This window comes from Mustelus asterias, chromosome 22 (assembly GCF_964213995.1).
Source record: "Mustelus asterias chromosome 22, sMusAst1.hap1.1, whole genome shotgun sequence".
Lineage (NCBI taxonomy): Eukaryota > Metazoa > Chordata > Chondrichthyes > Carcharhiniformes > Triakidae > Mustelus > Mustelus asterias.
The window spans coordinates 27,935,358-27,949,429 of record NC_135822.1 but is presented as its reverse complement, the minus strand read 5'-3'; the positions used below and the strand labels follow the sequence as shown (position 1 = coordinate 27,949,429).

Sequence of the window (14,072 nt, the reverse complement as noted above, 5' to 3'; positions counted from 1 at the left end):
TACTGATGACCATGAAACCATTGTCGGAAAAAGTCCATCTGGTTCACAATTGTCCTTTAGGGAAGGAAATCTGCCATCTTTATCAGAGTAAGAAGTTTAACAACACCAGGTTAAAGTCCAACAGGTTTATTTGGTAGCAAAAGCCACACCAGCTTTCGGAGCTCTAAGCCCCTTCTTTAGAGCTCCGAAAGCTTGTGTGGCTTTTGCTACCAAATAAACCTGTTGGACTTTAACCTGGTGTTGTTAAACTTCTTACTGTGTTCACCCCAGTCCAACGCCGGCATCTCCACATCATCTTTATCAGAGCCACTGCAACATGGTTGACTCTCAACTGTCCTCGGGCAACTAGGGATGGGCAATAAATGCTGTAAGAGTTTTAACAGCACCAGGTTAAAGTCCAACAGGTTTATTTGGTAGCAAATACCAAATACACATCTCTTTGGCCTTTGGCCTGTGCTTAATGCTCCCTCCACCCGCATTGTCTGTGTCTTTAAGATCTGGTTGGCTGTAGGGATTCGCATTCTAATCAGTATTCTGTAACTTGATTTTGTGTCGCTGTGCCCTGTTTGAGAGCACATTTCCACACCATCTGACGAGGGATTAACGCTCCGAAAGCTAATGGTATTTGCTACCAAATAAACCTGTTGGACTTTAACCTGGTGTTGTTAAAACTCTTACTGTGTTCACCCCAGTCCAACGCCGGCATCTCCACATTAATAAATGCTGGCCAGCCAGTGACACCCATGTCCCATGAATGAATAAAGAAAATTGTTCTCTGTGTTGAGAAGGGACATACCCTATAATGAGAGGCTGAGTATTTTTGGGACTATTTTCTCTAGAGTTGAGAAGAACGTGAGGGCGGCACGGTAGCACAGTGGTTAGCACTGCTGCTTCACTGCTCCAGGGACCTGGGTTCGATTCCCGGCTTGGGTCACTGTCTGTGTGGAGTTTGCACGTTCTCCTCGTGTCCGCGTGGGTTTCCTCCGGGTGCTCCGGTTTCCTCCCACAGTCCAAAGGTGTACGGGTTAGGTTGATTGGCCATGCTAAAAATTGCCCCTTAGCGTCCTGAGATGCATAGGTTAGAGGGATTAGTGGGTAAATATGTAGGGATAAGGGGATAGGGCCTGGGTGGGATTGTGGTCGGTGCAGACTCGATGGGCCAGATGGCCTCTTTCTGCACTGTAGGATTTCTATGATTTCTTCCAATTTCATTGAAGGGTACAAGATTCTGAAAGGACTTGATTGGGTGGACACTGAGATTGTTTCCACTGGTTGGAGAATTGAAAATACGGGGGCACAGTCTCAGGATAAGGGACTGATCAACTCGGACAGAAATGAGGAGAAATATTTTCACACAAAAGGTCAAGAATCATTGGAATCCTCTACCCCATAGAGTTGTGCATCATTGAATATATTTAAGGCTTCTTAAGTTAATTTGTGGTCTCTCAGGGAACTGAGGGATATGAGGAGTGTGTGGGAAAGTTGAGTTGAAGGCCAAGATCACCTATCGAATGGTGGAGCAGGCTCAGTAGGCCGCATGATCTATTCCTGCTCTTATTTCTTGTGCACCTAAAAAATGGAGGGCGTATCCTGGATGCAGAATCCCGCCCCTATTTTCGACACGTCAATTCTTTCCTGCAGGGAGAAGGTTTGATTCACACTGGCGGGATACCCAAATGGCATGGCCATTTGAATTTCGTGCTCAGTTCAGACAGACCACACTTTGGCTGTGCCCTCAGACATAATCATCAGTGTGGGAGTCACAAACTGATGGAGCAGACATAAGCAGCCTGAAAAGCGGAGAAGAGCCGGGATTCTCCGACCTTGCCCGCGGCTGGGATTCTCCGGCCCCGCTGCAGTGAACGGAAATTAGGCTGAGTGCCAAATTCTCCGTTCTCGCTGGCAGCGACGGCAGGACATCCAAAATTGAAGAATTCAGCCAATGTTGGCTAATGTGCCGTGATCTCAGGTTTTCAAATGACCTCAATTTGATTGGATTTGATTTGATTTATTATTGTCACATGTATTAACATACAGTGAAAAGTATTGTTTCTTGCGCATTATACAGACAAAACATACCGTTCATAGAGAAGGAAACGAGAGAGTGCAGAATGTAGTGTTACAGTCATAGCTAGGGTGTAGAGAAAGATCAACTCAATGCGAGATAGGTCCATTCAAAAGTCTGACAGCAGCAGGGAAGAAGCTGTTCTTGAGTCGGTTGGTACGTGACCTCAGACTTTTGTATCTTTTCCCCGATGGAAGAAGGTGGAAGAGAGAATGTCCGGGGTGCGTGGGGTCCTTAATTATGCTGGTTGCTTTTCCGAGGCAGTGGGAAGTGTAGACAGAGTCAATGGATGGGAGGGTGGTGGTTTGCGTGATGGATTGGGCTACATTCATGATCTTTTGTAGTTCCTTGCGGTCTTGGGCAGAGCAGGAGCCATACCAAGCTGTGATACAACCAGAAAGAATGCTTTCTATGGTGCATCTGTAAAAGTTGATGAGAGTCATAGCTAACATGCCAAATTTCCTTAGTCTTCTGAAAAAGTAGAGGCGTTGGTGGGCTTTCGTAACTATGGTGTCGGCATGGGGGGACCAGGACAGGTTGTTAGTGACCTGGACATCTAAAAACCTGAAGCTCTCGACCCTTTCTACTTCGTCCCCATTGATGTAGACAGGGGCATGTTCTCCTTTACGCTTCCTGAAGTCGATGACAATCTCCTTCATTTTGTTGACATTGAGGGGGAAATTATTGTTGCCGCACCAGTTCACCAGATTCTCTATCTCATTCCTATACTCTGTCTCGTCATTGTTTGAGATCCGACCCACTACGGTGGTGTCATCAGCAAACTTGAAAACTTGACCTCTTTAAGCATGAAAAAAATAGGCTTAAATAAAGATAAATAAAAACACCAAAGTAAAAGTAGAATACTGCAGATGCTGGAAATCTGAAATAGAAACAGAAAATGCTGGAAAATCCAGCAGCTCTGGCACAATCTGTGAAGGGAGAAACAGAGATACTAGTCAGAATTCTCCAGCCGTTCGTGCCAGCGGGATTCTCCGGTCCTGCTGGCAGTGCAGCATTCCCGCAGGTGCCATGGTGGCGTGGGGTGACATCAATGGGAAGTCCTATTGGCAGCAGTGGGACCAAAGAATTCCACCGCCCGCAAACAGCGCGCCGCGTTCCACCGCCGGGAAACCACGTGGTCGTGCGAGGCTGGAGAATTCCTCCCAGTGTTTCAGATGCGAAAGTCAGACGTGGTGGGATTCGAACTCAGGGTCCCCCAGAGCGTTACTCTGGGTCTCTGGGTCCAGTGGGAATACAACTAAGCCACTGCCTTCTAAATTAACTGGACCGAGTTTCAGAGAACGGAGGTGGGCCCCTCAGCACTCGCCCTCCCTGAGGCTGCCTACAATCTACTTCTGGGGTCAGACAGGAAGGACATCTCCCCTTCACTTCAGCAAAATGCTGAAGGGGTCCAAATCCGGTTTAAAATGAGATAATGAGGAGAATATTGAGAAATCCAGGTGGAACATTTTCACCCAATGGTCGATTGTAGAATAAGTTACCAGTGTAGATCATTGAAGCGAGTCATATAAATGGTCCAAGGGATACAATTCAGGAGAGACAAAGCCTCCTCCTTTAGCCCGGCATCCATTTTGTTCTGATTGCTGCTCTGAGAAGTGCCTTGGTATATTTTTCCACTTTAAAATCACTATATAATTGCAAGTTCATGGTGCGGTGGCACAGTGATTAGCACTGCTGCCTCACAGCGCCAGGGACCCAGTTTCGATTCCCGGCTTGGATCACAGTCTGTGCGGAGTCTGCACATTCTCCCCGTATCTGCGTGGGTTTCCTCTGGGTGCTCCTGTTTCCTCCCACAGTCCGAAAGACATAATGGTCAGGCGCATTGGCTATGCTAAATTTTCCCTCAGTGTACCCGAACAGTCACTGGAGTGTGGCGACTAGGGGATTGCCACAGTCACTTCATTGCAGTGTTAATGTAAGCCTCAGATAAAAGCAAATTACTGCAGATGCTGGAATCTGAAACCAAAAGAGAAAATGCTGAAAAATCTCAGCAGGTCTGGCAGCATCTGTAAGGAGAGAAAAGAGCTGACCCTTTGTCAAAATCCGACCCTTTGTAGTTGTTTCCACAGAGGTTGACAAAGGATCATCTGGACTTGAAACATCAGCTCCTTTTTCTCCTTACGATCCATAGGATCGTACAGTGCAGAAGGAGGCCATTCGGCCCATCAATCTGCACCAACAACAATTCCACCCAGGCCCTATCCCCATAACTTCATGTATTTACCCTAGCTAGTCCCCATGACACTAAGGGACAATTTAGCACGGCCAATCCACCTAACCAGCACATTTTTGGACTGTGGGAGGAAACCAGAGCACCCGGAGGAAACCCACGCAGACACGGGGAGAACGTGCAAATTCCACACAGACAGTGACCCAAGCCGAGAATCGAACCTGGGTCCCTGGCGCTCTGAGGCAGCAGTGCTAACCACTGTGCCACCATGCCGCCCCTGCCGCCAGACCTGCCGAGAATTTCCAGCATTTTCTCTTTTGGTTAATGTAAGCCTACTTGCAACACTAATAAACTAAAGAAGTTTGAGGAAGATTGAGGTCAGTCAACAAGGAATATATTTGTTGGACCTCATGGCTTTTGTTGTTACATTCTTGATAGTCCTGTGTGGATGGATTATTCAATGTAACAAAGTGACGATCTAATTGATTGTGCTGCTCTAGTTATCAATGTCTGTCCTTGTTGGCACTATGATGTGGAAACGCAGGCGTTGGACTGGGGTAAACACAGTAAGAAGTCTCACAACACCAGGTTAAAGTCCAACAGGTTTATTTGGTAGCAAAAGCCACTAGCTTTCGGAGCGCTGCTCCTTCGTCAGGTAAGTCACTGTCGGCACTAACCAGTAATGGTGTCATGAAACAGGACACAGGTTTACGAGCAGCAGACTTCATTTACAATGTCGCTGGCAGGGGAGCATCATATCTCAAGCCACCTTTGACCAACCGTCTGAAAACAAAAACAAAAACAAAAAATGAGGCGATTTAGAGATACCGGTGAGCAAAAAAGGCATTTCCGTGAATCATCTATTCAATGATGCACAGCTCTCTGAGGATTATGTACAATGTAACCTCAGATTTCATTGCGTATGAAGCAACACGCTGTGTTGCCATGCCGACTGTGGACAGGTTAGGTCTAGGGTTGGGCTGGCACAGGGAGAAATCAAAAATAACATGTTTCTCCTGAAGTAAAGTTTGTCGTCAAAAGATGAGGGGGGGCGGGGGGGGGGGGGAGCGGGTTGGGGTTGGTGGGAGGGTGGTTCTGACACTCCGAGCCCATTCAAAACCAAGTCATGTTTGCGCTCCCGAATGTTTTAGTCAACTGTGTTGCATGACAATGTGGTCTCTGTAACTTATAAATAATACATTGGCCTTGGCAGATAAGGAAAATATAACAAGATCCCATTAATTCACCCGCTTCTGGCGTGAGCCAGTCAGGCAAAATGCTAATAAGTAGCAAAGTAAAAGAGTTCCATTAACTCTTCAACCCATCCACTTTGCTTGTGTGATTGAGCAGAGGGTTCCACATTGGTAACTGTGCCTCAGAATGCATTTGCTGACCCTCATGAATTATACATCGCCCCCTCTCTCTCTCTCTGAGGTATACAACTCACATTAAGGCGCCTACTTAAAAGGCATTTTGCAAAGAAAACATCAGGAAAGTGGCAGTGCTCTTCAGGGTCCTGCAGATTTCAAATACATGATAGGGAGCAGGCTTCATTCTGAACTAACGTAACCCCTGTGTGTGTAACAACCGACTATCATTTACATAAATAAATTATTGTTCCGACCTGTTGACCTCGCCGCAGAAACTCTGAATAAGGAAACAGCTATCGTACGCCTCCCTGGCTGTTACAGACTTTGCCCTAATACTGTCTGGGGAAAATGTCCGTGTGGAGAAAGAGTCTCTGCCTGGGTGTGCCGAGAGCTTGGCTTGTCTGGGTGTGCCGAGAGCTTGGCTTGTCTGGGTGTGCCGAGAGCTTGGCTTGTCTGGGTGTGCCGAGAGCTTGGCTTGTCTGGGTGGGCTGTGCCATGTGCATGGCGTAGACGGGTAGTCTGAGAGTGCAGGTTGCATGGGCGGGTAGAGACAGTGGTCCATCTACACAACCCATCCACACAGATTCAACATTGCAAACCAAATGGATACCATGGGCGACACACTTTTGCCATTGCTGCATGTTGCCCCGAGAGGCAGGCATTGTGATTTCTTCCTAAGGCACAGTAAAAAGTCTCACAACACCAGGTTAAAGTCCAACAGGTTTATTTGGAATCACGAGCTTTCAGAGCGCTGCTCCATCATCAGGTGAATGGAGGTTAGTTCACAAACAAGGCATTTATAGGCAAAGACACAATTGCAAGATTGGAATTGCAGATTGAAATGTGAAGAATGTTTGGAATGTTGTGTGACATGAACCCAAGATCCCGGTTGAGGCCGTCCTCATGCGGAACATCCCTAAGGCATGTTTCAGAGTATCCAGAGGCACAAATTGATTTGATTTATTATAGTCACATGGATTGGGATACAGTGAAAAGTATTGTTTCTTGCGCGCTATACAGATAAAACATACTGTACATAGAGTACACAGGGGAGAAAGAAAGGGGAGGGTGCAGAATGTAGTGTTACAGTCATAGCTAGGGTGTAGAGAAAGATTAATTTAATGCGAGATAGGTCCATTCAAAAGTCTGATGGCAGCAGAGAAGAAGCTGTTCTTGACTCGGTTGGTATGTGACCTCAGACTTTTGTATCTTTTTCTCAATGGAAGAAGGTGGAAGACAGAATGTCTGGGGTGCGTGGGGTCCTTGATTATGCTGGCTGCTTTCCCGAGGCAGCGGGAAGTGTAGAGGGAGTCAGTGGATGGGAGGCTGCTTTGCGTGATGGATTGGGCTACGTCCACAACCCTTTGTAGTTGGTGGTTATTTGCATAGAGGTTGCTTAGATGTTGTTTGCACAGAGGGGATGCTCAACACCAGATTCACTCCTGTAAAGCAAATGGGGTGGATAAGATAATGGAGCCTGGTTTACATACTCATCATCGAGATCTTGGCCCAAAACCATACCTGACCTGTGGGATGATGAAGGTTTTCGAACTTTGCTGACCGACTTGGATGAGTTATCCGTAAGGCGCATTTCAATCCAATTCTTTTGGGAGTTGGCGCTACGCTCAACACTGTACACATCGTCAGTCTTACTGAGGGAAGTCGAAAGTAGCTGAGCTTGAGATGGAAGAGCTACACAGATAAAGCAGGTGATGCTTAACAGAAAAGTAATAAATGCTTTTATAGTTTTTGTAGTGTCATTGAAATGTCAGAACCTTCACGCAATAAATTCATGTACAGTACAGGGACAAACACTACAGCCACTGTGTGCCAACATTTCATCAACTGCAATGAGCAATATTTGCTGAGGGAGGAATGTTGATCAGAAGAAAAGGAAACTCCCTGCTTTATTTTTCCAAATAGTGCCATTGGATCTTTAACATCCACCTGGATAAGTTTCTGGGAAGCTATTTTAATCTTTCAAGTCCCTTCCTAGCCTCTGCTAACTGGTTCCCACAGCGCTTTCAAATGCCAGCACAGAATTATCTAAATCCTGAATTACCACCTGGCTGGTGTCCTGAGATCACACTGGAATAGTCATAAAACCCATGTTGTCTATTGGAAGGTTAGCCTGGAAAGCCATAGGTATAGTGGCAAATACAGTTTTGAAAAGAGAGTTCATCACTTATTTGGGAAATAGATGGTCAGCACTGTTGCCTCACGGCGCCAGGGACCCGGGTTCAGTTCAGGCCTCGGGTCACTGTCTGTGTGGAGTCTGCACGTTCTCCCTGTGTCTGCGTGGGTTTCCTCCGGGTGCTCCTGTTTCCTACCACAGTCCAAAGATCTGCAGGTTAGGTGGATTAGCCATGCTAAATTGCCCCTTAGTGTCCAAGGATGCGTAGGTTAGGTGAATTAGTCATGGTAAATGCACAGGGTTACGGGGATAGGGTGGACCTGGGTAAAATGCTCTGTCAGAGAGTTGGTGCAGACTCGATGGGCTGAATGGCCGCCTTCTGCACTGTAGGGATTCTATAATAAATAATGCTATTAGAGATATGGGCAGTGAGCGAGGAATCAGGAATAGAAAGTAATTTGACAGTAAATAACTAGAGTATTTGCTGAAATAAGACGTTGTGAAAAATCTTTTGTCTTGCACTCATCAGGGCAAATACCAAACTGTAAAAAGAAAAACAATTTATACTGCATGGCAAGAGAGTGTTGATTGGTTAGCAAGTGGACTCTAATTGGTAGAGGCATTGCCCTGCATTATGCACCAGCTGATGCATAACTGACAGTTAACTGCCAAGCTATGCTTAAATTCAAACAAGGCAGGTTGACTCTTATCTCTGATTGGTCAAGACATTGCCATGGGGAATGAACCAGCGAATGGCTGTCCCCCAACTTTTGTTTAGTTGAAAAAGATGCATTGTGTGTGTGTGCGTGTTCTTTCTGTCAGTAAAAGACAAACAAACGTACGAATTAGGAGCAGGAGTAGGCCACTTGGTCCCTCAGTCCTATAAGACCATGGCTGATCGAATTCTAACCTCAACTTCACATTCCCGCCTACCCCCGATAACCTTTCACCCCTAGGGCCCTGTGTATGAATATATGTTGCTTCTACATGCGTAAGTGAGTCAGGGTGCAAACCTGACTGATAATCTGAGATTGACTATCAGTGTCATTCTGAGCACACTCAGGATTGTTTAGCAAGTGCTGTCCAATTGCAGAACAACATCGAATGTTGGACATTCTGTTTTGCATTTTGTAAGCACAGGCTGGTGTTAACAATCAACTGGTGTATTCTCCATGACAACGCCTCCACCAATCAGAGTTCACATGCCAACCAATCAACACCCTCTTCTCAAGCAGTATAAATTGTTGATACCATTACAAGTTTTGAAATTTATTTATTGTTGTTACAAGTAGGCTTACATTAACACTGCAATGAAGTTACTGTGAAAATCCCCGAGTCGGCACACTCCGGCGCCTGTTCAGGAACACTGAGGGAGAATTTAGCATGGCCAATGCACCTAACCAGCCTGTCCTTCGGGCTGTGGGAGGAAACTGGAGCGTCCAGAGGAAACCCACGCAGACACGGGGAGAAAGTGCAGACTCTGCACAGGCAGTGACCCAAGTTGGGAATTGAACTTGGGTCCCTGGCGCTGTGAGGCTAACCACCCTGCCGCACAAACAATTTGGCGTTCTTGTGAATTGTCCTGATGAGTGTAGGACGGAAAGCTTCAATAACATATGTCTTTTTTTTCAGCATAAAGCAGGAGTAAAGAGATGGAGCTGGCAAAATGGCAGAGCAGCCTTGATGGGCCCAAGCACATTCCTTATTGCCAGTACAAATTTCTCTATTTTGGTAAATATCCCAGAACAAAAGCACAATTTCTTGAGTCTTTGCAGAGCTGTGCTTTTGCTGAGGGATTAGGACCATCTGTTCTGGCTCAGCCTGTTGTGAGCCACTTCAATGTCTTGGCAATTTGCCTCCTCCAAACTTAGAGAAACAAAACTGCCCAAAAAAATGCAGCGGCCTGGCCCGAGTTTCCCAGCTTGGATTGGCAACAAAGTCTCCAGCTGGCATCCGCGCGAGAGCTTCTTGTTTTCTGGAATGTTCTGTGACACCTGTAAAAAGGTCACCTTCTGCCGGTGGGGTTGGAGAGTCCCATTGACATCTGACTTTGCTGAGGAGGCCTCCCGCCCAGATGCTCGGCTGGGCAAACACAGCCCCGGCTGGAGCCAAATCACAGCCGGAATTGGCTGCGCAACAAACCACTCGTTCCCTCAGCTGTTTGCTCCCAACTTTTCTCCTCCTGGGCATCCATTAGTTTCATCTCACAAATTAGAGCAAAAAGACTTAATTTGAGGTCTAAATGCTACACATGATGGGTCATTTGCAGCCTTCACATCAGTCCCAAATTGCATCTACCTCGTCCACGGGAAAAGGAGCAGGCAACATTCCGGTTGCCAACTTTGGCTGGGCATATTCCGGAAGTCAGTGGCGTGGCAGGAGCAGGTCTGGGAACGTTTGAGGACACAGTAAGAAGTTTAACAACACCAGGTTAAAGTCCAACAGGTTTATTTGGTAGCAAAAGCCACACAAGCTTTCGGAGCCCCAAGCCCCCTTCTTCACCTGAATCTGCCACCCTTACCTGGTCTGGCCAACATGCGATTCCAGAGCCACAGCAATGTGGTCGACTCGCAACTGTCCTCGGGCAATTGGGGATAAGCAATAAATGCTGACCCAGCCAGCGACCCCCATGTCCCATGAATTAATTTTAAAAAGTTCCGCAATGTCCATGTTCAACATTAGGATGGAACCAGTCTCCACAAGCCATCAAACTTCAGGTTTTGTACAAATGACAACTTTCATCCCTCCCCCACCATATTTACATTGGAACCTCAGAGCAGGAGGAGGCCATTCAGCCCCTCAAGCCTGCTCCACCCTAATCCTAACCCTAACCCAAAAACCGGAGTCTGACTCAGCAACAGACACAAAACCTCCCCAACCAGGAAACCCCCACCCAAAAAAAAACTCTCCAACATACACACCACCCTGACGTCCACTCCAACCCCAGAAACACACCTCAACCTAATAGCCCCCTGCCCCTAACACACACCACCTCAACAACCACCTCCCCCCCAACCACCTAAAATACGGCAGAAGCAGACCATAAGACCATAAGACATAGGAGCGGAAGTAAGGCCATTCGGCCCATCGAGTCCACTCCACCATTCAATCATGGTTGATTTCAACTCCATTTACCCGCTCTCTCCCCATAGCCCTTAATTCCTCGAGAAATCAAGAATTTATCAATTTCTGTCTTGAAGACGCTCAACGTCTCGGCCTCCACAGCCTTCTGTGGCAATGAATTCCACAGACCTACCACTCTCTGGCTGAAGAAATTTCTCCTCATCTCTGTTCTAAAGTGACTCCCTTTTATTCTAAGGCTGTGCCCCCGCGTCCTAGTCTCCCCTGTTAATGGAAACAACTTCCCTACGTCCATCCTATCTAAGCCGTTCATTATCTTGTAAGTTTCTATTAGATCTCCCCTCAGCCTCCTAAACTCCAATCGCCTGATTTTCCTCTTCCCCCCCCCCCCACCCCCCCTTTTCTTCCGCCACACGAGAGTATCCCCCATTCACCACCCGCACAGGAAAAAACTAACAGGAGTAACAATATAAAGGAAAATGGAAAAAGGCAAGGAGACAACAAGCCACAATAGAAGGGAAAGGCATCACAAGGGTTGGACGTGGGCCGAAAGAGAAGTGGCAGAGCACGAAGAAAAGGGGGCATGTCCTCTCTCTGCCTGACCCCAAAAACTTGACCCTAACTGGATCAGGGCTGATTTTTCACCTCAGCATCATCTCCCTGCACTATCCCTAAGTCGCATTGACTAAAACCTCCCCAATCAAGGGGAAGGAGAGGGGAGAGGAATGAAGGAAGATATCCGAGCGCTGAAGAAAGGCAATGATAATTAGTTTAAGATTGAGTTGGTGCCCCCACCCCTCCCCCACCCGCCCTTCTATCAGCGGCAGCTTATTTTTCTGACTGGCACAGTAATTCCCTTCCAACGCAGCAAGCACATCACTTTTAATTGCTCCAAACCCTTACGATTTTCTCCCGTGAATTAATGATTTCTGCGGAGACGCAGATTGGAATGTTCTGGAGAGTTCCGACCTGTAAAGAGCTGCTCAGTCAGCAATGCAAGCAGTGATTGGCCTCACTGATAAAGAGAGCCTGGAATTAAATATCAGTCTGTCAGTGGCGCCACAGACAAGTCTTTAGAACCCTCTCAATTTGATGGGGCTTGTGTACAAAGTGGATTTGTCCGCAGTCACATGCAATCTGAGATGAAGGAGCCAATATGGGAGGAATTTGCATAGCTCCAAGTTCCTTACAGTGGGATTGACGGTAATTGGACTCAAGCATTCTTTCTGCCCACCAGCATTTGCCTTTTTTAGTACATGGATGTGTCGTCAGCTTTGGGTACAAACAGCACTTATACCCAGAGTACTCAATTTCCAAGCTTTAATAACTTGTGCACAAGTGAGAATACAATGCAGCGCCCAGTATTACAGGGTGTTCTGCTGATCCATACAGGAAATTGAGCAGTTATAGTTAATTACAGCAAATGATCGGCCTTTTGACTAGGGGCAGGTGTAGTTTTGCTGCCCTGCACTTGGTCAAAGTCATGAGGTTACACTGAGGCTTCACTTGAAGCAATCTTTTAAAGCGGCATCTCGGCCTTTTGGCGAAGAAGCAAATGAGATCAAGCCTTGGAGGAGGTGCGATGCCTGCTCCAATCAGCTTGGGTCATGTAGATCAAGCCCCAAGACAGGAAGCGGCCAGCCTGTCTTGTCAGCTTGGATCGGGAATGTTGACACTTTGAATTGGACTTTGATTGGATTGAATTGGATAAAAACAAAAAAAAACTACAGCAAATGAGAAATGAGCAATTTTTCTAATCCTTCATTTGCATACATATCCACCAATCATAGCATAGCCTTTTGCCCTTTCTCACCCAATAGAAAACTGTCTCCTGCCAATCCTTCATTAGCTTAATATGTCCCCATATCTTGCTATTTGGTAATTGTCATGGTAACTTGTTCTTTGTTTTTATCCTAGTCTTGGAATGCGGTGTTTATGGAACATGGTTTTTAGATGTAGTCACTTAACTTGAGTCCGTGAGCATTGACCTTACTGAAGGCCTGACTGAAGGCCTTGTTTGGCTAATAATCATTTTCCATTACTTGACAGGGTTTTTTTGACAATTATAGAACTTTAGTTTTCACAATCGTTTGTAACCTAACTTCCACACATGCTTTTCCAGTCCTGGGGTAGTCGAATTCAGCATCTCTGAGTTACCAGCCTCAACTTATTAGAATTTACTTTAATAATAATAGCGTCTCAAGTACACACACCTTATCAACATGTATCTGGTGAATCGCAAATTGCCGCAAGTTACTGAGTGACTTCTGCTGCTCCGGTAGCTTTGTGCAAAAGACGTCTTAACCTGGCTGTGAGTCTCATGGAGTTGCTGCAATTTTACATGAGTTGCCCATTAAACTCACCGCGGAGAGTTAAATCCAACAATTGACAGCAAAAGCATCCTCTCAAAGCACGGGCTGGAATTCTCCGGCCGTTCACACCCCGCTGCTTCAGCCAGCGAGAATGGAGAATTTAACACTGAGCCGTATCTCCGTTCGCTGCAGCGGGACTGGAGAATCCCAGCCACGGGGCAATGTCGGAGAATTCCGGCCTTGGTCATTGTTGATGATTGCCAATCGGCCACTCTCGCCCAGAAAGGGAGCAATTAAATTTGCAAATCGCTGTTGCAGATGGAATAAAAATTAAGGTTTACAAGAATGATCCCATGGTTTAACACTGCTGTCTCACAACATCAGGGACCCGGATTTGATTCCAGCTTTGGGTGCCTGTCTGTGTGGAGTCTGCATGTTCTCCCCGTGTCTGCGTGGGTTTCCTCCGGGTGCTCCGGTTTCCTCCCACACTCCAAAGATGTGCAGATTAGGTGAATTGGCCATGCTAAATTCTCCCTCAGTGTACCCGAACAGGCGCCAGAGTGTAGCGACGAGGGGATTTTCACAGTAACTTCATTACAGTGTGAATGTAAGCCTACTTGTGACTAATAAATAAACTTTTTTTAAAATGTGTGGGGTTACGGGGATAGGGCAGAGAAGAGGGCCTGGGTAAGATACTCTGTCTGAGTAGATACTCTCTCTGGAGAGGTTGGGACTCTTCCTCTTGGAGAGAAGAAAGCTAAGAGGAGTAAAAACAGAAGATGCTGGATAAACTCAGTGGGTCTGGCAGCATTAGTGGAGAGAGGAATGGAGTTAACGTTACGGGTCCGGCAACATTTGAGGGAGAACATTTTTTTATAAGCTACGCACGTATGGACAAATTTAGCAAATCGGGTAAATC

General features: G+C 46.5%; 1 protein-coding gene across 1 annotated transcript in view; it reads left to right on the top strand.

Annotated features, from left to right (window-relative positions):
- LOC144509980 (immunoglobulin superfamily member 21-like) overlaps positions 1 to 14,072 on the top strand; it is a 338,186-nt gene that overhangs the window by 299,021 nt on the left and 25,093 nt on the right. The gene's annotated exons all lie outside the window — the stretch shown is intronic.